This window comes from Xenopus laevis, chromosome 3S (genome assembly GCF_017654675.1).
Source record: "Xenopus laevis strain J_2021 chromosome 3S, Xenopus_laevis_v10.1, whole genome shotgun sequence".
In the NCBI taxonomy this organism is placed as follows: domain Eukaryota; kingdom Metazoa; phylum Chordata; class Amphibia; order Anura; family Pipidae; genus Xenopus; species Xenopus laevis.
Window position 1 is genome coordinate 94,539,077 of NC_054376.1, and position 24,609 is coordinate 94,563,685.

At 37.2% G+C, this 24,609-nt stretch overlaps 1 protein-coding gene across 4 annotated transcripts in view; it reads left to right on the plus strand.

Moving 5' to 3' along the window:
- LOC108713186 (liprin-alpha-2) overlaps positions 1 to 24,609 on the plus strand; it is a 197,713-nt gene that overhangs the window by 24,943 nt on the left and 148,161 nt on the right. The window lies entirely within an intron of this gene.

Consider the following 24,609-nt stretch of genomic DNA (forward strand, 5'->3'; position numbering starts at 1 on the left):
AGCCCCTTAGTTATGCCTCTGTGTTGCTATATTGCTATCATTATATTCCATAAATTTAGCATTATACAAATTATTTCCTGATTTGAGTTGATGTCACGTTTAATCCTTTTATATGCATTGTAAAATATTAGAAAACCGCATTATATATGCACATTTTTTTTTGCTGTTTTCCATTGGTGAATGGGTAAGCATACTTTATGTCCAACAATTGATGACTTCAAACACTGCAAATTTCACTTTTCATGCAGAGAAAATTGACCAGTTTAAAAAAGACAAAACATGCTAATTTATTACAGTGCTTTAATATTCTTGTCAATAATACTTGATGTTTTTCAGTTTTTAATTCAAATCTAAGTTTTTCTTCGCATCTGTTTGACAGAATGTCTGCTTTTTATCTTTAAGTACTGTAGCTCAAAGCTGTTGTCTTTCAAAATTATTTCTATTTTTTGTGTTAATCATACTGCTGTAATTTGTTTGGGTTGTCAAATGGTATTTCTCTGTATCTGCCATGCAAAAATATCTTAGGCTGCACTAGCGGCGCTGTCTAATTGCTAAAACTACTGCTGGAATAGCTTTGGCAGACATTGCTTTCAGCCTTTTTCGGACTGTTTTTTAGACTTTCTTGGCACTGTTATAGGCTTTGTGATTATTGAAGTGTAAATATAAGGTAAAAATGCAAAAAAAGTAATGCAAACATTAGTAATGTTCACAATTAAATTATTGTATAAATACTGGAAAGTACATAACGGTTAGAGCACAGTTGAAAGTGTTTAAAGGAGAAGCAGACCCAAAAGTTAAAAAACTCCTACCCCCCTAACCTACATAGACCGTCCTCCCTCCAGTCTAAGTGTTACCCCAGGCAATTGCCCCCAACATTTTACTTATCCCTTGGTGCAGATTCAGGCAGCGGAGTTCACGGGCGACATCTTCAGCCGCTTCAGTAGTCTTCGGAATGAGACCGGCGCTTTTGCAATTTTCGTGAATTTTGGCGCATGCACATCTGTCACGAAACAGAAAAATGCTCCAACTGCACATGCGCTGCTCCGCCGGTCTCACTCCGAAGAAGATGGTGCCCGTGAACTCTGCTGGACAGAATGGGTACCGAGGGGTAAGTAAAGACTTGGGGGCATTTGCCTGGGGTAACACTTAGGCTGGGGGGGAGGGGGGTCTATGTAGGGTAGGGGGATAGGGTTTTTTTAACTTTTGGGTTTGCTTCTCCTTTAATGATATTGGGACAGTGAGCATGACACACCTCATTTGTGCGGCTGTTATATTGAATACAATGAAAGGCCTTATGAAAGGAAATTCTTAGATGATTATACAAAATGCCTTAAACTGTTTCCATAAACCAGTACAGTCTTTTCAAAAGGTTAAACAGAGAAGTGGAAAGTCTTCATAAGATAATAAAAAATATACTGTATGAATACAATGTATGTACATGTATGTTATAGTATGGGGTCTAACACAATCAAATTCAGCTTTTCCTCTACTTCTCCAAGGTTATTTCCTTTAAGAGAAGACGAGTAGATTCCTAGTCAAACTAAGGGAGGGCAGGCAGCAGCACAACGTGCCCAGCACCCTAATAACATTGCACCCTAGGCACATGCCTCTTCTGCCTAACCCTAGTTCTGGCCCTGGGTGTGCACCTGTCCTAGACCTTTCTTTGGTCCCACACATTCACAATAAAGGGGATGAATCTGTGCAGATTTATTTTTATTTTTACTATGTCCTCATACAGGTATACACAATCATGTCTAAATACACTGGTACCACTGGTATCCCAAAATAATTACACTTGCAGAATAACCTGGCATTCACTGGATTTGCATGCCCATTACAAAATGATTCTTCAAAGATTATACAGGTATGGTATCCATTATCTGGAAACCCAGAAAGCTCAGAATTACGGGGTGACCATCTCCCATAGCCTGCATTTCAATCAAATAATTCTTTCACATTTTTAAAAATGACTTCTTTTTTCTCTGTTATAATAAAACAGTATCTTGTACTTAATTCCAACAAAAATATAATTCAATCCATATTGGAAGCAAAACAATCCTATTGGTTTTAATTACAGTTTAAATGAATATTTATCAGACTTAAGGTATGTGATTCAAAATATCCAATTATCCCTTATACAGAAAATCCCTGGTCCTGAGCTTTCTGGATTACAGGTCCCATACCTGTACTTGTTTTAGCTTCATCCCTCACAACTAATTCAATGCATAGTAAACCCTTGCTTGTTTCTTTTGGATAGAGAGATGATGAATCAGGAATTCCCAAACAACTTTTTGGGCACAAGAAACAAGGGTAATATGCACAAATTTTGGACTGAAGATTCAACAAAATCCCATGTCATTCTACCCAGTTCTACCTTGTTGCTAAGATTGTGCCTAACCACATATAGGTCTTTTTCACCTGTCTTGAAATGTATACATTCTAAATACAACCTGGCTTCTTAAATGAGATCTCAAACCACAATGAAAACTGTACCTTATTCTTACTGGGTACCTAGTTACCAGAGCTGCATCTCCTATACTGTATTTTGACTCATCTCTTTTTCCAAAGGACTATCACTACTAAGTAGTCCATTGCTTCTGAAATTCTGCATGATGAACCCAACTTGTACTAGCTGTCATTGCTATTCCGGTAATTTCCTTGCACTTTCTCCTCTTTCTACTGTTACTTGAACACTTGAATAAGCAAATGATGTATGTTCCCTTTTTCAAATCATTTTGCCTAAATCTCTGCATTTCAAATGCACACCTTCCAAGGGCATCAAAAGAAATGTGATGTGTCTCACATAAGAAAGGACTCAAAGCTTTAGGATACATTTATTTTAGTGTAAGCATAATGTCTTTTTTATATTATTTTACTTTTATTTTATTAGAGAAGCTTTCCCACTTCCAGAATAGTAAGTGGCAAAGCTTGTGGTTTAATAATCCTTTAAGAGTAGTATAATTTTATTGTTGATATGAAAACAAAGAGTGCCTTTACAACTTTTCTGTTCAATAGAATAATTATACGTTTGAACATCTCTTTATGGAATTAGATTATGCAGTTTGACCAAGTCCCAAAAATGCCATATAATAACTACCTTTTCATTACAAGCAGAAACAAGACCATTATATATACTTAGCACAAGAGTAAAATTAATATAATTTTGCAGTTCTAATTTAATACATAATGTGCTTTTTAAATGTGGCTATTTGATGCTTAGGCAAGCCTAGATTTCCCAAAAGGCACAAAGATAGGTGATAGCTGACCTTTTTTATAAGGTCTTTTGAAATTGTTTACATTTAATATTATTAATATGCACAATAGCTCATGTCATCCATACCTCAGGCTCCCAACACTTTCAGTAGACTGAGCAGCATAATTATTTTATTAATATTGCATTGCATTATCACACAATGTCTTGTGTAGCTTTATAGCATAGGTATCCTATTTCTGGCATCAGTAGTCATTTTTTAATCACAGAATACTTAGAGCATTTAGTACTCTTATCCTTACCTCTGCCTTATTTTATAGTATACGTGCAATGGTATGACAGATAAGCAATCAGGGGTGCAATTGGTCAGCAGCATATCATTTATCAACATTTTTGCTATCCAATATACACCTTGCTGGCAGCTCCAGAATAACTGTAAAAAGTTGAATCAAAGCTTCTGCTTTAAGAGAAACCTAATAGGCAGTATAGTGCCAGGCAGATTTTGCCAGCACATCAGAAAGAAGTACTTACAGTTCTACATTTGTCTCTTGACATTTTTCTTAGATATTTACAGGGAATAATCAAAAGAATATTTTTACAAGAAGGTATAATTTATTTACTGAAGAAAGAGTGTACAAAGTGCATGTCACGAATGGGCACCCAGAATCTAGAACCAATGCTAGGCTCCCTGGTCTCGGCTCTTACTTCTGCCTTTAACAGCTGCCTTTCACCTCGGGAGGAGCCCTCGGCTAATTAGATACCACCAGGTCTTATAAAGAGAGGAGCCAAGCGAGGGTTCTGGTCGAGCAGAGGGGCACAATGTCTTTTGGGCAGAAGGTCACGGTAAAGGGGTTAGGCAAAAGTGTGGTCAGACAGGCAGAGGTCGGTTCAGGCTGAATTCAATCAAAGTCGGATAGACAAGGGTCAAAACCGGAGGATCAATCAGAGTAGCCAAACAGGCACGGGTCGGATAACGGAGTGTAGAATAGTCGAATAACAAGCCAAGGTCAGGATCACAGAAGTTAGGAGAAAGTCAGGCAGGCAGGGGTCAAAACAGGAATCAACAGACAGAATATAACAGGAATAGCACCCAGGAACTCACAAAGAAGAAGCAAACAACGGGCAAAGAGAAATTGCACAAAGTCCCTTTAAGTAGGTTTTCATTTCACGCCATTGCGCGCTGATGTCATCATGCCAGCGTCAATGCGCCTATAAATACGCGCCCTAAGGAACTGGCACATTGAGAAGAGAGGAGCGGCGTGGTGGGCGTCACCCGCTGATGGCACGGTGGGCGTCCCTGCCGGCCCCCTAGACCTCACAGTGCACCACCCCACCAAAAAAACATTTGTGTAGCTGCAGTCATCAGAGAGAGTTGCGCGTGATACAACTGCAGTCGTAATATGATACACATTTTCTAAGTTCAGTTAGTGTTAAGTGATGTGTGTCTGATTTATTTGGCACCTCTCTACTGCGCTTATTGATATGGGAACCCTGGAACTATCACCTGGTTTAGAGGTGGCGTTATCTTCAGGGTTTCCCTGCATTAATAAGCACAGTGGTTCTCCATACAGAATGTAAGGTGCAAGCTGAGTATTCTGACATAAGTTCTTTTAATGAGTAGTTTTTTCTCTGCAACTTACTGCTGGAAAATGCATTTATTCACTGTTTCAAGGAGTTTTGGGGGAAATGTAATCAAATTTGCCAAGAGAACAAATTTGCTCACAAATAAGAATAAAAATGTGCATGTCGCAATGTAATATGCTTTTATTTCATTGAGAATCTTAATTGCGCATTGCGGACCTTTAGATCTTGCTTGAAGATGGAGTAAACTTTCGGAGCACACGTCACAACTTTTTCATCTATTAGATGCACTGCACACTATCTCAACTATGACATTCACAATCACTTTCCTACTGTTGTGTGAAGAGCAAAGTGTTTACAAAGGCATTATTGCGAACATTTATTTGCATTGGAAACAAATAGTAACCAATATTATGTTCCTCCATTAGTCTTCAAAACAACAATAACTTTGCACTATATATTTTATAGTACTGTGTTCTGTAGATCATTGTATACTTTACAATATATATATATATATATATAAACTGGCTATGACTGTAGCTTGTTTAATCTAACATTTTTATAAATATCTCCAACCCACTTTTGAAAGGACTGTTGGCCTACAGTAGTAGAAAGAAAATAGCTGTACACTCATTGTTTATTTGGAAGACTTAAACAAGGTTTATGGCTCTTCTCACGCAAGGCTTACCCTTTCTGGAAAGAAATACAAATCAAATCACTTCAGCAAAAATCTTCTAAATCTCAAATAAATCAAACCAAAAAGAATCTTCTGGTAATAAACCAATATATCATGATCATGAACCAGAATAGTTGAATATTTTTGATTATACATAACTGTGATCAAATTACAGCTGGGGAATTTGCTTATCGATTAAGGAAATTGTGCACAATTGTAGCTTGTATCATAAATTAATAACTCAAATATGCATTTGAACTCCAATTACCTCTATTTTTCAGTATTTATTTATAATACAGCTGAAGGTTATGTGGAGACAAATAAAAGGGGAATAATTGAACTGTGTAGTCATTTATGTCTCTAAAAGGTGTTTTGTGTTTGGAAGTTTTGATCGATGCCACCCACAGAGACTTATTTGCAACTTGTGTTGATATTAAGAACTGAAATCTATGTTGCCATAGTGAATATTTAAAAAATGAAAGATTTTTACTGAGAAAATAATAATTATATACACAGAAAATCAGTGTTTACAGGCATTTCTTACTGCACTGTTCTTACTATATAATACTGCTATAAAAGCGTAGTCTCAGTAAATAACCTTTCCAGATTCTTTCTGTACGTTGTTCCTGAACTGACAATTTTGGACACATGGCGAAAATCACTAATGCCGTGATCCCCAACCAGTGACTCGTGAGCAACATGTTGCTCTTCGACCCCTTGGATGTTGCTCCCATTGGCCTCAAAGCAGGTGATAATTTTTGAATTTCAGGCTTGAAGGCAAGATTCAGTTACATAAAAACTGTGTGTACAGCCAATAGATCTTCCTGTAGGCTGTCAGGCAACATTGGAACTATCAAATAGTAGTGATGGGCGGATTTATTTGCAAGGCGCGAATTTGCGGCAAATTTGCGTGATTCGCCGCCAGCGAATAAATTCACGAAACGCCTGCGAAAATTAGCCGGCGTCAAAAACGGGCACCAACGTCAAAAAAACGGGCACCGGCGTCAAAAACGGGCGCCAGTGTCAAAAACGAGACGCCGGCACCGTTTCGCAAATTTTTCGCCATTTTGTGAATTTTCGCAAATTTTTCGGCAAAGCACAACGGCGCAAATTCACCCATCACTATCAAACACCCAATCACAGCCCATATTTGGCAACTTTATATTGCTTATATTGCTCCCCAACTTTTCTTAGGGGCACAAAAGCACAGCCGTTGTGCTCATGTAAGAAGCACTTGCAGGGAAGATCGCAATTAATTGTGCTGCATTGCTCAGGAGGTGCAGAAGAGTCATGACCTCAACAGTAAGGACAGGGTTGCATTGAGGACTGTGCCAATCCTTAAGATGCATGTCTGAATGACATATAGGGGCAAGAGGCAAGATGCCGATACCTATGTTCCTCCTTGGAGGCATGCAAGCTAATGGAGGCATGCCACTAATGTTCCACCCCTGCTGTATAAGCACTGACAAATGAGTTGCACCCATGGGCATTTGGAACATATATGTTAAGAGGTATTTTACTTCTTTGCTGGCTTAATTAAGATGAATAGCAGTAAAATGTAAAAGGCATATTTTACTATTAAAACAAATTAAATTAGCCAATTATATTAAGCCTATTATGTCCCTACCAGGAAGAGGAGTATTTCTATCTCAATAAACATCTATTGGATGTTTTATAAACTAAATGTATTAAAGGAGAACTATAAACAATATAATGTAGGTCTCTATAAAAATATATTGTGTAAAACAGTTCTTTTGTAAAACCCTGCTTTATGTAAATAAACATTTTCATAATAATATACTTTTTAGTAGTACTGTATGTGCCATTGGGTAACTCTAAAAAGAAAATTGGCATTTTAAGAAATTAGTGCCGCCCCCTTTGATCCTAGGATTCATGTTGCACACAAACAAACCAAGGGTAAGAAGACAAGCATGACAAAGCGGAAACGTTGCTCGATCGCATAATAAAATTGCAAGGGCTTTTCCTGCTATTGCAACTCCTGTGTGCCAGTGAAAATCTTCTTACCCTTGTCGTGATGTGGCCGATTCCTCTAACGCTGGGCACCAGGATAAGAATTTTTGGGTTTGTGAGGTGTGCGGCTTCTCCAAAGCTTTTCTACATAAACAAACCATACATGTTAGATCACATGAGCCAATTAACAGACAGAGTTCTGTCTTTTGCTTCCCACAGTTAGAGCTGCAGTATTTCTGGTCAGGAGATCTCTAAGGCAGCACAGAGAATATCAATCATACCAAGGCAAGAAATTTAAAAGGGCAATATGTACTTAAATATATATATACCAGTTTGTTATGATTCTTTTATATGCCAGTGTTGTCTGACAACTAACATATGTAATGGTTCCTCTTTCTTTCTCTACACCCTGCCCAGCTTTCCCCTGCCTTAACTGATTCATTCTCATCCAATCACCGCTGCATCTGATACTGCCAATCTCTAAACATAAACCAGTGTAATCTGGCTGCTGGTCATTCAGATCCCTTGTCATGCAGCCCCTTCAGGGCTTTCCTTTAAGAGTGTTCCCATAATGCTATAAACTGAAAACACAGGGTACATGACAGATTGGTTGGATATAACAGCTGTTTGAAGCTCATGCCAAATTTACAAGTCCCACATACAGTAGCTCCCTTTTTCAGTCAGAAAGTAGTGGCATACGATCAGACTTAGCAGTTCGGGCAAGACATTTAGATGTACAGTATCACAGATATTTTTTGAAGACATTTGAAAATGCAAATTAGTGGAGCACTCCAAAAAGAACAGCCTGCTTTATTTGGTATTAAGCTCCGGACACCAAATCTAACACATTTCAAGCACCATGTCCTTGATCATAGAGCTGTTTGCTTTATGATATTCATCCACCCAATTAGGCATCATAAGTGTCAAACTCACTTTACACCCCAACATTGGATGCTTTTGTTTTCTGACTTGCTTTTCTTTAATATTGCTGAAACCCAGGGAGATAGCTGATCTCTGACCAACAGTTGATACTTTTTCCAATATAAATCTCAAAATAAAACCTACTTCAATATTTAAATAGATCAATAGATACATTTGCATATATAGCAGACGACATTTAATTCATTTTTGAATTTGGCCCAATAAATAGTCATCCTCATAAAGACACTTGGCCGAAATCCAAACAGAATTTAAATTGTAATGTACATTATAAAATGTAATATCAGATGGATTGAGTATTTCTCTAGTGAAAGAGCACTTATGGGGCACAAGAGCATGCACCTTAATGCTCATCAACATAGCACTTGTTCCAAGGGGCGTGCTGCCCTCTGCACATAGTGTCGGCTGAAAATTCCAGTGATCCGTGCAGAGCGGAGCATCAGAAGGCAAATAGGTACATGCAAAGAAGTCTTGTACTGCCCAATGACTGCTGGTCAGTATATCAAGTGCAGAGCATAGTATGACCCCAGACACAAGAACTTATGCACTAAGGAACACAATTTTAATTTCTATGAGCAGTAATTGTCTACAGCTGCAAACTGCAATAAAGCTTTTGATTGTATAACAGTTTGTACAAATTAAATCTTAAAAATGAATATCCTTAATTGATCATTTATACAAATGTACACTAAACATACACTTTCCAAACTACCGGGCTGATGGTTATAACTGAATTTTTTGATATGAGTTACAATATAACTGTTTTGCAGTCGTTGTATCAAGCTGCATTGGAACTACATAGACTACAAATGCAACTGGCACTTCTTTAATTGATGAATTACTTCTTTATAAATAAAAGTGTCAATCACAGAATTCAACTTAGACCAGGAAGTTGAAAAGTGAAAAATACAATGGAGCAGGCACTCAAATAAAGGCAATCTTCCACCAGGTTGTTGAAGCAGAGTAAAAAGGATCCATTGTATCCGCAGCCTTACATATTTCGTGTTACAAACACTTATGGGCAGATTTATCAAGGGTCAAAGTGAAAATTCGCATTTCAAATTCAAATTTTCAAGTTTTTTACTGTCAAATTTGACTAGGGAATTATTAAAATTAGAGTTTTTAAAAAAATTTGAATTAGGTTTTCGAAATTTAAGAACTCAAATTCGACTATTCGCCACCTAAAACCTGCCGAATTGCTGTTTTAGCCTATGGAAGACGTCCTGGGATCAATTTGGAGTTGTTTGCAGCCTTCCTGACATTCTAGTTTTTTTAGCAGAACTCAAATCGAGTTTGAAAAACTCAAATAGAATTCAATTCAAATTTGTGGGTCGATCCTTTTCACCCAACTTTTTAAAATTTCGATTGATTGAATTTCAAGTTCATGGGAGTTCATGGGAGTTTAAAAAAACTCCCATGAACTCGAAATTTGACCCTTGATAAATCTGCCTGTTTGTCATAGGTTATGACTAAGGGGCACATTTACTTAGCTCGAGTGAAGGAATAGAATAAAAAATACTTCGAATTTTGGCTACTTCGACCATTGAATTGGCTACTTCGACCTTTCTACTACGAACTAAAAATCGTTCGACTATTCGACCATTCGATAGTCGAAGTACTGTCTCTTTAAAAAAAAACTTTGACCACCTACTTTGCCACCTAAAACCTACCGAGCATCAATGTTAGCCTATGGGGAAGGTCCCCATAGGCTTTCTAGACAATTTCTGATCGAACGAAAATCGTTCGATCGATGGATTAAAATCCTTCGAATCATTTGATTCGAAGGATTTAATTGTTCGATCGAACAATTATTCCTTCAATCGTTCGATCGAACGAATAGCGCTAAATCCTTCAACTTCGATATTCGAAGTCGAAGGATTTAACTTCGAGGGTCGAATATCGACCATTAGTAAATGTGCCCCCAAGTGTTTGTAACGCGAAACGCGTAAGACTGTGGGCATCATTATTCAAGTTTTATTATATTACAGGAAGTTGAAAGTATTCACATTGTATCATTCAGTTAATCCAATCAACTAATTTGTGCTGCTTATAGAATGTAGCACCCGTGTTAAAGCACATGAAAAACAAGAAATCACACAAATATGCACCATGGTTACCTGTCTGCTAGACACCCTAGCTGCTGTCTTTTTTATCCTTTTAAATCAAGAAAAAGATGAATGCCAGGACCCATATGTACACCACAAAAGATTTTTTGGGACTTTCTCTCTGGTTAGGTTGAATACATTGTCCAGTTATTTCAGTTCTGTGTGCATGTCTCCTTTGTCTGTGCATCTCTATGCAGGCTTCTCCAAGATATCAAGATAGCAGGACAGTGCGCTCTTTAAATAAGAAATTATAGACAAGGCCTTCAGTATTGCAGAAGCATAAAAACCGAGGGTCATATTTGCAAAGAACTATTATGCTGCTATTATTTGGCATTGTTTCCATATTAACACACCATAAAGAGGAATTCTGTAGACTAAGAAATGCTCTGTTTGCTTTAGATTGTCCTTCAGAATAAACACCTGTAGTGCATCTAAGTTCAATTCCCTTTGTTTGCCTGCTTTCTCTACTTCCAGGAATTTTTATTTTCTCTTTCACCATGAATCTGTTCAGATTGTGATCAGATTGTCTGTCTATTATTATGAAAACAAACTATGCATTTCACCTATGGATTTTGCTTTTTGAGGGAAACCATGTTTATTTATCAGGCTGTGGGGACTTATTCTAGGGATTAGCGTAACTGAGACACTGTAGCAGAACACATTTTATTTTTTCAATCAATAACCCCTTATGTGTTAGAATACACAGTGCAATTTTATTTCATTTACCAACAGATTTTTGGCGGCATAAGGAAATCCAATGTTTTAAACAACCATGGTGTGTGTAAACTGAGACCTTTCAATGAAAGGCATTTGGCCTAAATTTATGCTTGCTTAATTATAGCTTTTTATTGATTGCTGAATGCTGGCAGTTTCACATCCTGTGTACTTTTCAATAAAGACATGTATTATTAGCCTGTATACATCACCATTCATTTACCAATGGGATCCATTTTCCAATAGCAGAGGCACAGAACACAACTGTCCATGTTCTCCACTATAATTTATTTTGGTCACAAAAGAGAGAATTAGTCTTTCATTTTTCATATATTTTTCCCCAAGTCTCAAGGGTCTTGCCTCGTGTGTTCACTTCAATAAGGGTATGCCCTTTTTTCCCTTCAGATAAAGATTTTATTTGTTTGATTTATGTTTTCTACCACCCAGCCAATAACAAGAACCTATGCACCTTATTAGTTTTGATTAATGCTGAGACAATGCAATTTTCATATTATAATTTCTTTGTAGATATGTAAAGGAATGGCTGCAAAAATGTAATAAAAGGAACACTTTTTCCTTTTTTATTAACTGCTTTAGGACCTTTTATCCAGAATGGTTGGGATCAGGGGGTTCTGGATAATGGAACTTTCCGTAATTTGGACTTCATACCATAAGTCTAATATAAAATCATGTAAACATTGAAATAACCCCAATAGGCTATTTTTTGCTTCCAAAAATGATTAATTATATCTTAGTTTGGATCAAGTACAAGGTACTGTTTTAATATTACAGAAAAAAAGGAAATCATTTTTAAAAATTTGCATTCATTGTTTATAATGGAGTCTATGGAAGACAGCCATTCTGTAATTCGGAGCTTTATGAATAATGGGTTTCCGAATAACGGACCCCATGCCTGTAATATGTATAATATATATTATATATATAATTACAAGTTTGGCTTGCTTTTTGGGTAAAAAGGAATCAGCCCCCCACTTGGGACCACGGCCTAATTTCTGCTTTGTCAGGTGGCACACCTCTAACATATAGATAGCTCCAGATTTTAGCCAATAGCCCCAATAAAGCTATTTATTTTAAAGAACATTTGTACTTTTTTATAGAGAGTTTTATCTTTTTTGTCTTGGTTCTTCTGCTTTGGACTTCGTTTTAATTGTCTAGAATCCAATGTCATTACCAGTCAGGTATTATATGAACTGACTGCCCATTCCCCTACCCATAAATACAGACACACAAATGTAATATGTCGTTTTTGTTACCCTTTAACAATGTCTAAGAAAAAAATTAATAAATCAATATATTGTTTAAAAGTATGCAAAAGTTCAAGCTTGACAGACAGATTAATGTCTCTGCTTGACAGTGATTTGCAGCTAATTATTATTACATGACTTGATTTACTATGGGCATTTTAATTGCACTGTATATGAGATTTCATTTCATCGGCTGTTTACATGACTCCAGGCATATTTGCTAATCCATGCATGAAATAATGCATGACTTGATGCTTTTCTGGGAAAGAAATGTAAATATCAGCTCGTAGCAGTAAAAGAAGCCAAGGGTAGATAGAGGGGTTGTCTGTTTGGCTGACTGGGAAAATGGATATTATTTATTTGAGAAATTATTAATTTCTCTGTGTGTACTTGTTTAAATGTTCTTCAGTCATACATATGTGTATTGCCAGTTACTCAGAAGAGCAGATGTGCAGCTTGGGCAGTGAATGGTTGAATGGCAGCCTAATTATACAGCCAAATGCCCAGTCATATTTCTTAGTTCCCTACACCCAGTGAGAATTCCCTAGTGCTCATAACCCAGATTTGCTGCAAGTTACTCACCAGCACTCAGTCAATTCAGAAAGCTTTTTTCCATTGCTCTGGTACAGTTACCTAGTTGGACTGCAGATCACCATGAAAATATTTCAGTACTGGGGCTATGTTCTATTATCCAGTAGCATTATTACATGGATGAGTTGCCATTAACAATGCAAAATGTCCAGCTACATGGCCCAGTAATTTCTTTATGATACAAAATTAATAGTTAAAATGCTTCTTCGAATACTGGATAAATGAAAGGCTTGGGATAGCAGGCAGTCTACTCTACACAACAATAATTTAAAAAATCTAACAAAATTACTACAGGTGTAGGATCCCTTATCCGGAAACCTGATATCCAGAAAGCCCCGAATTACGGAATGGCTGTCTTCCATTTTATCCAAATAATCCAAATTTTTAAAAACGATTTCCCTTTTCTCCGTAATAATAAAACAGTAGCTTGTACTTGATCCAAACTAAGATATCATTAATGCAAAACCAGCCTATTGGGTTTATCTAATGTTTAAATACATTTCTAGTAGACTTAAGGCATGAAGACCCAAATTACGGAAATATCCGTTATCCGGAAAACCCCAGGTCCCGAGCATTCTGGATAACAGGTCCCATATCTGAACTTGCATTAACTCAACAGCTAATCCCTCCTATCCTTCTGTCCCCAAACCCAAGAACTCTTACTGACACAAGGCCAGTTTATCAAATGTCTCATTTATTAAAAAAAAATCCAAATATAAAATTCAATAATGAATAAAAACACTGAACAAATACAACGAAAACATCAAAATCCTTCTTTTCCTAAGGATTATGTCCAATTATAAGTGAAAAAAAGTCACGAAAACCTCTAAAACCTAAGGGGCAGAATTTCGAAGTAATGGTGGTTTTTTTGAACTCCCATAACTTCGAAATTCAAATAAGAAAAGACCAACTGAAATTTATTAAAAAATTAAGTTTTTTTTGCTCGTGAATAGGCTGTATTCGATCGTTCGAATCGAAGTAAGATTGAATTCGATCGTAGTTTAAAAAAAAAAATTAAATTTTTCAAAGTCCACCAATTGACTCCAAGTAGGTTCTAGGAGGTCCCCCATAGGCTAAAACAGCAATTCGGCAGGTTTTAGATGGCGAATGGTCGAAGTCAAAGTTTTAAAGAGACAGTACATGATAAATTTTGATATTCAAATTTTTTTCAAATTCAAATCGAATTTGGACTATTGCCTAGTCAAAATACACAAAAATAGCTTGAAATTCAAATTTTTTTACTTTGAATTTTCACTTCGACCCTTGATAAATCTGATTATAAGTAAAGATTATACAATTTGATAAGGGCAGCTCACTTTGATTTCAAAATGACCTCATCAGCTTTTGGAGGACAAAGTTTTGTATTAGAGTTTTTTGAATTTTTTAGAGGTTAACAGTAACTGGTCTAATACATGATTTTTATCTCTTTCGGGGAAATTAAAAAAAAAATACTATAAAACGTAAAGAATCATATCCACCAAGAACAATCTCTATTAAATTTCGGAGCTTTATGAATAATGGGTTTCCGAATAACGGACCCCATGCCTGTAACACTCCAGTTTTACCAGTGCAGGGTATCAGTTCATTATATAGTCATTTTAAAACACTTTCACTTTTTACGGGGTTATTTATCAAAGTCTGAATTTATCTCAATATTTTCTGCTTCAAACTCCATTCAAATCCCCATCGGGTTTTTTACGCTTATTTAATTATTAAATTTTCCCGAAAATTTGCTTTGTGGTAAAAAATCAGATTTTCACGATTTATTCTGATTTTTTTATCCAATTTTCACGATTTTCACGATTTTTTCGGAATTTTCACCCAAAAACTCAGAAAATGTCGGGGTATTGCACGAAACCCAGCGCACATCAAAAAATCATTGGGACTTCTCCCATTGAATTATTTGCAACCTCGACAGGTCTGAGATGCTGAATTTTCAGATTCTGGCTTTTCCATCCTCTGGGTTTAATAAATTCTGAAAAATTTGTGATTTTTGAAAAGTCGGATTTTATAAAAAAAAAAAATATTTTTGCATTCGGAGTTTAGTAAAAAAAAACCTTAGTGTTACTGTTGCTTTAATCTCCCTACTTGCTGAGATTTGTAGCCCAAACCTAGCCCCTGGCCCATCACTCACATGCTCATCCACCATTGTAACATCACTCTTCCCCTGTATCTGGATACCTGAAGGGCAGCCTAAACACATCCTCAACTGCATCATAATACTTACCTACACCCACTTGCCCTCGCTTGTCATTAGGGATGGAAAGGAAGCTTCCTGTTCCTTCTGCTGTCTTAGGAACAATGATTAACACCAAATCCTAAAACATGAACATGAAAAACCCCTATTTAAAGGTTCCTATACTACTGCCAAACGAGCCGCATGGTGGATTTTTTTTTTGCAAATATTTTCGCCAGCAGCGAAACAGCAAGTTTGTACATGGTGAAATTTTTCACTCATCACTAATAACAACCAATTAGCAGGTAGCATTTACTGGTCACTTGTTTAAAAGCAAACATCTTATTGGTTGCTATGGCTTACCACTCCTGGGCAAACTTAGTGCCTTTTAATACAAATGGGGGATTATATCACTGGTGACAGTCAAAAAGTGAATACAATGTCCTAAAAGTTGAGTATGGTGGAAGACCTGAAAACCTACAGCATAATCTTACTATAGCTGGGTTATAGTCAGACCAGTGTCAATGTTGCTGTTGTACCTGGCCAAATGTTCAACCACAATAGATATCCATAATGCACGCGGTATAAATTCCTTTGCCATTTTTAATTGGGATATGCATTCTATTCAGATACATTGTGTGGTTCCATATTGGTAACATTCATAAAGTATTTTTTAAAAACATCCCTTTATTTTAGTACTGTTGAATAGAAGCACTCTGTGTTGCTATGGAAATCTTAAATTTCTGTAAAGATCATATACTAATGTAAGTTCAAGTGTTCTGATCAAGGATTCATTTTACCAAGTCTGCGAAACTTTATAATCACTGAATCGCTTTATTTTGTTTCATTAATTTCAATAGCAAAGTCATGTTGTATGACTCTCAGCGTGAATTATTCATGAAAGAAAATCAATATATCTTTATATACTGTATTCCTTATTCAGAATAACATTCTGCTCATGGATGTCAAGAACATGCGTTTGTTTAGCTCTGTTTGTTCATGAAAACAGTCGGAGATGAGAACAGTAGTGATGGGCAAATTTATTCGCCAGGGGCGAATTCGCGGCAAATTTGCGTGATTCGCCGCCAGCGAATGAATTTGCCGCCGTCAAATATAATTTTTTCCGAAAAAATTGGGCGCCGGCGTCAAAAAGGAGACGCCGGTGCCGTTTCGCGAATTTTTTGCCGTTTTGCGAATGTACACACGAAATTCGTGAATTTTTCGGCGAAGCAAAAACGGCGCAAATTCGCCCATCACTAGAGAACAGTGCCGGAACTGTTGTTTCAATATAAAGCTTATAAACTGATAATTATGAAGACATTTATTAGGTGGACATAATAAAGCTATTATTAAGGGAGTGGTTAAACATAGTGAACACATGATTTTCACAACTGGTGACTATGGGGGTTCAGTTATCGTTAAGGTTTCAAGCCAGCAAATATGTTGTTACTTCTAATATCTCAGATGACTGAGAATAATGACAATCAAATGCCCCCAGGTTGTTGTCACAAATAAGCAAATACCAGAGGGCACTGTAATAACTAAAGTATAAATAGACTGGTAACTAGGAAAATACTCTGCTTTACACAGTGAATGATTTTTAAAAATATGTAGATTTATGTGGGCTGTTTTGTGTTTGAAGAATGGTATGCAGCAATCTGAATGTTCTTATAGGCTGGATGCCATTTCTGGATACTCTTTCCCCCCCCCCAAAAAAAGGAAAAGTGACAATTGATGCTCACACTCCAATCAAACACAGGGAGGTAAATTGCACTTTAATTGAACTTTGTAATCTTTTTATGGCCTTATACAGAGTTAAAATTGGCAACCTGTTTGATTACAAAGTGTTGGAGGAAACTGAAAGAGACCCAAAGGTCAACATACAAACTCCTCCCAAATAGTGCCCACTGAGCCACCTTGACTCATAGTAAAGACATGATCTTGTCTTACAAGCTCTAATGGGAGAATGTAATATGTTTCGTTAGCGCTTACTTGATTATGTTCGATCTCATCAGTGCAAGATATTGGTACATGGCTTCTGAGTGGGTACGCCACCTATGATGCCTTATGTGAGCATTAAATTCTCATTTTTTGGGCATTAAGGTAGTGCTATGTATTTGGCACGAGGAAAGTAAATACCTTCTGTTTTTAGAAGGCTTTAGACTACATATCATTCACGTGAAGGGCTTTTTGGCTCCTTTTATCCCCATTTCACACTACTAGGGTGATGTTACAGCGTATTTATCAAAGGATGAACTTTCACTTTTACCCATTGATATATACTCTTTTAAAAATCCCATAGAAATGAATGGAGAGGCGGAATTTCACTGTAGAGGATTGCAGTGACTTCTACCTTCACTTTGATAAATATACCTCCATATTTCAAAATGAGAATACCAAGTCATTGTGGCATTCCATAACCTGTAATAAAACCAGCACTGTGGCCTAGTGCTATTATGTGGTCAAGAAACTCTTCTGTGATTTCACCTTTATATTTTATTATTTAAAAAAAACTCGTGTTCTCATATTGTTATTCCATATCAGTGCACAGGTTTTCTCTAGCTACGCGTGGCACAATTGCTCAATTTTGGCTGTTCTTGCAGTCATTTGAAACTTCATTAGAGAATTAACGTTTGATCACTTGGAGTATAAGAGGCCTAAATTGAAGAAGAGCTTTAAAGAGGAAGTTATCTCAACTAACAATTATCCAGCACTTGGCAATCAATTTTATAACAAGCATAACTGATTCTATCGCATGTGTGCAAGCAAAAAGCTGCGCCCTTGAGCATTATTTTTAGTGATATCGTAATTTTCTGTATATTGAAACTATTATAGTTAAAGAACGGTAAACTTCAAATTATTGTAGCCTTTTTTTATGCTGCCTTTAGCTGCTAAAGGAATATTTAACTAGGACAAGGTTACTGGTATAACGCTTCCTATGTTGATTTGGGAATTAGTGTGATTGCCATATTGGATAGAGCTTCTGATTATATTATATTTTTTATTCCTAAACTTATACTGGAAGCCAAGAGGAATTGCTAGGGGCAAAGAGTAAAACGGATGTACTGTGGTATTTCACAGTCTCACCAGTCATGTTACAATCTACTATATGTGTTATATCTGAAATTGGGGGAAATAAATGAAACATATTCACTATACTGCAATGATATTTTGCTCCAACATGCTCCAATGATCTGTTTATAACCCCCCCCATCATAATTGGAATATATTACCCTATTTTAGGGTTTATGTTCTCCAAATATCATCACAATTTATCACATACAGTATATTGTATCTAATAAGTGATTAAGCTTAGAGTGCAGTGATCAAGCTTAGAGATGTTTGAGCATACCAGTGAACAGCAACACTTTCACTTTGGAATTCTGACTCCAGAAAGTGAAGTTTTTATTGCTTAATGTTTTGACATATTTATCTTGTAAGGTAATTTTGATCTCATGGGAAGACATTTGTGCCTTATATCCATTTTTTTGTTTTTTGTTTACAGAAAAATGATACAAAACCCATTTCATTCGATTCGAAAACAGCACAAAAAGTATGGAGAGAGGCAACTGCTCCTCTTGCTGTAGTTGTACAGCAATTTAATGTAGTGTAATGTGTATGACCACCATCTAGTGGACAAAATCTAGTAAGATTCCTTACTGTTTTTTTTTATTATTTTGTTGGGTGAAAGTTACGTATTATGTTTAAAAATGCAGGGGCACCATCAGAAATTACAGGGCCTATATGACAAAAAATTCTGGGCCCTGCTCACCACCAAAGGCCCCATCTTAAGGTGGCCATACACGGGCCGATAAAAGCTGCCGACAGACCAAGTCGGCAGCTTATTGGCCCGTGTATGGGGGCCCCCGACGGGCTTCCCCGATCGAGATCTGGCCGAAAGTCGGCCAGATCTCGATCGGATGGGGTTAAAAATCCCGTCGGATCGCGGCCGCATCTGTTCGTTGATGCGGTCCCGCGATCCGACCGCCCGTTTGGCGAACGCTAGGATCCGATCGTTGGGCCCTAGGGCCCACGATCGGATCAGCCCGATATTGCCCACCTCAAGGTGGGCATATCGGAGGGAGATCCGCTCGTTTGGCGACATCGCCAAACGAGCGGATCTATCCGTGTATGGCCACCTTTAGACTCCACACACCCCCACACCACAGTAAAAAAGCCACACAAACATGGGTGCTAACAACCCATTGGTGGCCAGGGTCCCACCTTTACGAGTTAAAAAAACATTGGTGCCCAGGGGCCTATAGAGTATTAAAATAATACGTTAGTGACTAGGGGTTTAATAAAGTATAGAAAAAACCATTGGTGTTCAGCAAAATTTACCTTAGGTTCTTCTACCTTGTCCTCGTCAATGACAGCTTCTTTAGTTTCCTTCATTTCTTTTAGTGGCTTTGGGTCTTTTTCGCGGCTTTGGGGCTTCAGCTTCGGATTTTTTTGGGGCTTCTGTTCTTTTCGCAGCTTTGAAACTATAGCATGGCTTCGGCTACGCTCGAGCCTTTGGATCGTCGGGGTTTCAGGTCTTTGGCACTTCGGGTCTTCAGCACATCAGGGTTTCAGATCTTTGGGTCTTCAGCACTTTGGGTCTATGTCACCTCTGGACTTTGGCACCTTAGGTCTTCGGGTTCAGCTTGCATGCTGCCAAGGTGGGCCTGGCTAATTCGGAAAGTGCAACTCAACCGTGCCCCCCCTTTAGGCCCGGGCCCATTATGATTTTACCCCTTGGGCCCCCCTGATGGTGGCCCTGTAAAAATGAATAGTTGGTATGACAAAGACTTCTACTGTATTGTTTTTATGTGCAACATGCATCTCTCTATTTTAGTATATCACAAACATGCATTGCATACTAAGGCAGCATGTTGTGTTTAAAAAAAGTGCATGTATGCTGAAACATAGATTTTGGTAGAAACAATTTGACGAGCACTCCATTCACCTGGAACAGATGCTTTTAATATGTTGGAAATAAACCTAAATAAAACCAACGGGTGAATGGAGTGCTCGTCAAATTGTTTCTACTGATTGATACTCTGCTACAGTTACGGGCTTGGGGCGATGCACCCGGGCCACCCGACTGATCTGGTGAGTTCCTTCTTGCAAATTATCTTTGATACTATTTCAGGCATTAGAAAACCCAGGAGCGGGACTTGGGGTGTATACACCCGGGTCACCACCTTTTACGGGTGAGCTGTTTTAATGGATTCTTGAAATTGACCGCTAGAGATGCAGTAGGCACCATATAGCAAAGGCTTTTGTATAAGATTTTTTTGGTGCTTAAGTTAGCGGTGATCACTTGTTAATGTTAATTTAAAGTAAACGGAACCAGATTTGGCACCAAACATTTTTGTACATAAATCAATTAAATAGATGTTGGTGCATGTTGGTGCAACCAGGCAGAATAAATTCAATCAATTAGTTGATGTGTTTAAGTCAAATGCACAAAAAAAGTCAGTGTGCAAGAACCTTTCAAAGGCTTATTTCAATGATTTCTTGGGCTTTGCAGGAATGTTTTTCTCTTGTCAGTTTTCTCTGCAGATCCAACTTAATGGCAAAATGCTGAACATTTAAACAATCTGTTAATAAAAAAAGTACATTTTTCATAAGAAGGGAAATCATTTTTCCCCAAACGACACCGGCTTACATACAATTACATACGTAAGTAAACACTTCCTAATCTCATGACAGTACCCCTTTAATATAAATGGAAGCTGTTGAAAGCTGGTCTCATGATTATGATTGTATCAGCCTGTCGGATCTGATTTACACCCTGTAAATATGCTGCCAGTGCTTTTTCTTTTGGAAAGTGAAGTGTCTGAGTTATTTTGTTTACATGTTGTTCTGCTACATCTCTTGATATCAAGTGGCAAGGGAGCTGCCAACTTCTCTGGAGTATTGGACAGCTAAAAATACAGTTATGCTCCATTCTCCTTTGAATTAATAATTCAGGTGCAGTGTTTCATTGGAGACAGGAGAACAGGGAGAAGGAATGAATGAAACTGAATGGAACATACTCTGTGTGAGTCACACCAGGTAATCCAGACAGTCAGGCGCTGTTTGCAAATATGCAGAGTCTAAAAGGAGATGTGTTGTTATATAAATAACTGGTGCATAGTCACTCCCATAACCATCTGTACAGAACTATTCATATATAAAAATGCCTAGTTCATGGGCAGAAAATGTGCATCATCTAACATATTTATATATATATATATATATATATATATATATATATATATATATATATATATATACAGTATCTCCTGACGACGGCTCCATGTGAGCCAAAACGCGTTGATGCACCATGCACGAATAAATATATTTTGATACACAGCTGATGGTCATGGCCGTGAGTGCTTTCTCTGGACTAATATATATATATATATATATATCTAAATAAATATTCATAAAATCTAAGGTAGAAAATGAAGAATATGGGGAAATAATTACTGTATAGGGGGTCATTGCGCTGTACCATATTTTAAGCAGCAATTGTCAACCTATCTTCAAACTGGCCAAACATATTTAGAATATTCAATAAAATCACTTTTAAAGCAAAAGTAAACCCCAAAATACAATTTTCCAATATGTATTATTTTAACATACACTTTCCAATATGTATTATTTTAACATACACTTTCCAATATGTATTATTTAAAAACTTTGACTGGTAAATATAATTGCAATTAAAAGTAGTGTTATTTTGCCCTTTTCTGTGCTGCTGGTTGTGCCTCTGGAAACAAGGCTCTCTCTCTCTCTCTCTCTCTCTTTTGTTCTCTCTCACTATATATATATATATATACACATACTGTATATACTAACTTTAACTTGTACTTATAATTAATTTACATTGGAAAGTTGCAATTCTTGCAGCAAAAATGAAGCACAATTTTACAATCTCCAATTAAAAGGTGTCCTTGGTTCCCAGCTCTCTCCCCTTCAGTCAGTTGTAAATAATTCTGCTAGAATCCTGCTCTCTCCTAAGAAGGAGCCTTTTCCTCCCCTGTTAAAATCTCTAGAGTAGTGCTAGAATATTATTAATAACAATATGGATTTAATATACAAAATATACAAATATATATTTATGAGGAAGCCCTTTGGGACCTCTGTTAAAAAAAACATTGTAAGGAACTTTACAAGTGATTTACTGTAAGCTAGAATGTTTGTCCCCAGAGAATGCTGATGCACAAGAAACACTCCCCAGGGTTTCTTGGCTAAGGCTGAGTTGTATGTGAGTTGTATAAATTCCCCTGCTGCAGTACTGACACAAACCACTTTCTACATAATGCTGGTTAAGGTACTGCAGAACAGCTTAGCTGCAATTAAATGAGTTTTCTTTACAGGTATACAAAATATTATCCGGAAACCCATTATCCAGAAAGTTCTGAATTCCATTTACTTTAGAGTAAATTATAAGCAAATTCATCATATTTTACAATGTTTTTAATGATTTCCATTTATCTAATAATAAAACAGTACCTTGTACTTGGTAACTACATTGCATAAATCCATGTTGGTGGCAGAACAATCCTACTGGTGCTTGATGATCCAGATTACAGAGAGATCCCATATCCAGAAAATGCTAGGCCCCAAAAATTCCAGATTAACATTTTTAACCCTGTATAGTATTAGTTCATGTTCAAGAATCCCTAGTGTCCATGGTGTTTTGAGAGAATGTGCCTACTTTATTTTATCAGATTTTACTTAATTTGTTTGGTTTCTGTTGGGCTACACCTTCTAACTAATATAACATTACTCCATGACTGTAATCTAATAGCATACATCATTAAAACCTGGAGTCCATGGTGACCGCATGATGTGCACTTAAGGGAGTAGCCATGACAAAAAAAAGGGCAAAAGCATTGTGTAGCCACCTGGAACTATATATGGTAAATGTATGGGATCAATTATCTGGAGGCTCCAGAAGGCTCCAAATTACTGAAAGGCCATCTCCATTTAAATAAATCATTTTATGTTTTTAAAAAATGATTGCTTTTTTCTCTATAATAATAAAACAGTACCTTGTACTTGATCCTACGATAAAATTATTTCTTATAGGAGGCAAAAGTATATTTATGGTGTTTGAAAAACGACAGGCCCCATACCTGTGCATAATCCCTCTCATCGCTGTATCAACGGTGCCTAAAGCTCAATGTAGCGTGTACAGGTGGCACTTGGGAGCAGAACCTTTCTAGGCTTCAGCTTGAAAGTACTTACTACGTAAGGAAGTGCCCCCCCCCAGGACTTGTTCGACCCCCATTATTAGACCATTTCATGAAACTGCCTTTCTTATCTTATCCCTGTGACTTGTGATACACGCAGGTCATTTGGAGCCCTGACTAAGGTATCTTTGCTAATGCAATGTGCACTAGCACCATAAAGGAATCCTATGGAGAAGTACTTGAAACTTTATCGATTGGTTTTTACCAAAAGGAACATGAAATTGTTTTTTCCGGAAGTAGAAGTTAGGCTAAGCCTGATTTGCTTATGAGCATTTTAAAATTCCATCTTTCTCATGTTCCTTCTTTAAACATATTCAGCATGATTCAAAGTTATTCAAAGTGCTGGAGGCCTCCAGTGTTTTTTTTTTTTAGGTCAACCTGTTTCAAAGAGGAAATACCTTTAAGCTATTGCCACAGCTGGGAGATTTCAACATGAATAGAACACAGTATGAATCAGGTCATTGGCTATTGAGTAAGGATGGCATTTTCTGCTCCGTGCCAACTGCATCTCATTCCCTTTTACTCAGAGATACATTTTTATATTCAGTGTTTGATACATATTTTCCTAGATCATGGTGATTGTTTTCAGCTTTCCTTTCTGCCATCTCATCTTAGATACAAAACCATCCATAAAACCTATAATAATAAAAATAAAAACAATTAAAAGTATATATGCACAGAATAGGCAATAAAAAAACAACAGAATCACACTTTAAGGGGGTTATATATTAAAGTCTGGATGCAAAAAACTCAAATTTTTTTTTCTATAAAATCCGAATTTTTAGTGTAAAAAAAACTTGAATTTTTCGAGATTTATTATACCCAGAGGATGGAAAAATAGGAAATCTGCCATCTCAGACCAAGTAGTGATGTGCGGCCCGGCCCGATACCTGGGGGACCCGCGGGTCAGGTGGGTTCGGGCCAACTTCATGCCCCCCTTTCCGCGACCTTACAAATGCCGGCTTCCGATTTCCATGTTGAACCTTTATAGATGCACGCCTTCCCCTTTTTGTGACATCATCGGTGGGAAGGGTCAGGGTGGGTCTATAAAAGAAACCTGGAAGTCGGGCTCAGGCGGGCATGGAGGGAGGGCGGGTGCAGTTCTGGAAACTCACGACTGCCAAGGTTGTATATAAGTCAATGGGAGAA